This window comes from Belonocnema kinseyi, chromosome 10 (genome assembly GCF_010883055.1).
Source record: "Belonocnema kinseyi isolate 2016_QV_RU_SX_M_011 chromosome 10, B_treatae_v1, whole genome shotgun sequence".
Lineage (NCBI taxonomy): Eukaryota > Metazoa > Arthropoda > Insecta > Hymenoptera > Cynipidae > Belonocnema > Belonocnema kinseyi.
The window spans coordinates 74,699,738-74,700,884 of NC_046666.1; the positions used below are offsets into that span (position 1 = coordinate 74,699,738).

The 1,147-nt window shown below is 29.5% G+C and overlaps 1 protein-coding gene across 1 annotated transcript in view; it reads right to left on the minus strand.

Annotated features, from left to right (window-relative positions):
- Nucleotides 1-1,147, minus strand: part of LOC117181677 — a 59,072-nt gene that overhangs the window by 35,877 nt on the left and 22,048 nt on the right. The gene's annotated exons all lie outside the window — the stretch shown is intronic.

The following is a 1,147-nucleotide window of genomic DNA, read 5'->3' on the forward strand; positions in this document are numbered from 1 at the left end:
GGCGCGAAGCTTTTACTTGTTCGTAACCTGAAAGTCATACAAGCGTGCCATAAATATGCCAAGGCAGTTGCGAGAGAACAAAACATTATTGCGTTAATTATTGAGGAATCATTTACAATTTTAATTTTTCTTTGTAAATAAAGTTATAGAAATGAAATTGCTCATTTCGAAATATTGATTTATAAAATTCGAGAAAAATGAAGAAAAAAAACTGAAAATAGTCATGTAAAGTGATATTTACGAAGTAGGTAACCGATCATGTATTCAAGAACGATGACAATAGTTGGCATAAGCAATTTTTTCATTCGAAGTATGATGGAATTTTCATATCCTGGTGTTTTAATTAAAATTTTATCCTATCTCTTCAATTTAAAAAGTGTATACTTTATGCGTTAAAAAGTTTATTGTAAAACGGTATCATGTTACTGTAGAATTGAATGGAGATTTTTTCAAACAGGTTTTACTGGATGTTTGAACTATACCCCCGCTTCTATAGAAGAACTTGATTTCCTAATTAAAACTATAATCCATTACACATCAATATCTTAAATATTGTATAAATACTATATTTAATTATCACGCGTACCATTTTTTTAGCTTCAGAACCATATTTCTTTTTTCACTGATTTCACTAAGTATTGTTAGCAGTAATCAACCATATACAGTAATAAACATTAAATTTACTATTTTCAGTAGTGGTAGAAAATTATATTAGTTTTAAAATACAAAATTCTGTTAATGAAAAATAAATTCTTATGCAAAGTAAATATATATATTCAAACAAATAATGAGTTGTCTATAAGAGAAAAGAAATATTTTATTGAACATTTCTTCGAAGTAGAGTTTTTTTTTGAGTAAAGGATTCCACATATGCTCAAATTCTAAAATAGCTTCATTCTTGCTGAAGTTTCTTTATTTATCACATATGAAGTAACGCGACTTTCATAACGAGGTGTTATTATGTGCTGTGTCAATCCAAGTAGACTCATTCTTCTTTCATTTCCAGAATATCTGGAATATTTGGCATGGAAGCCATGGACTTGAAAGTACAGTCTGTCAAGTTAAAGCGTGGGTGGCTTTACTCGCAGTCGGTAAGGTGTATCGACATGATTTTGGTGTCAAAATATTAGGAAGAGCTCCCTCTTTC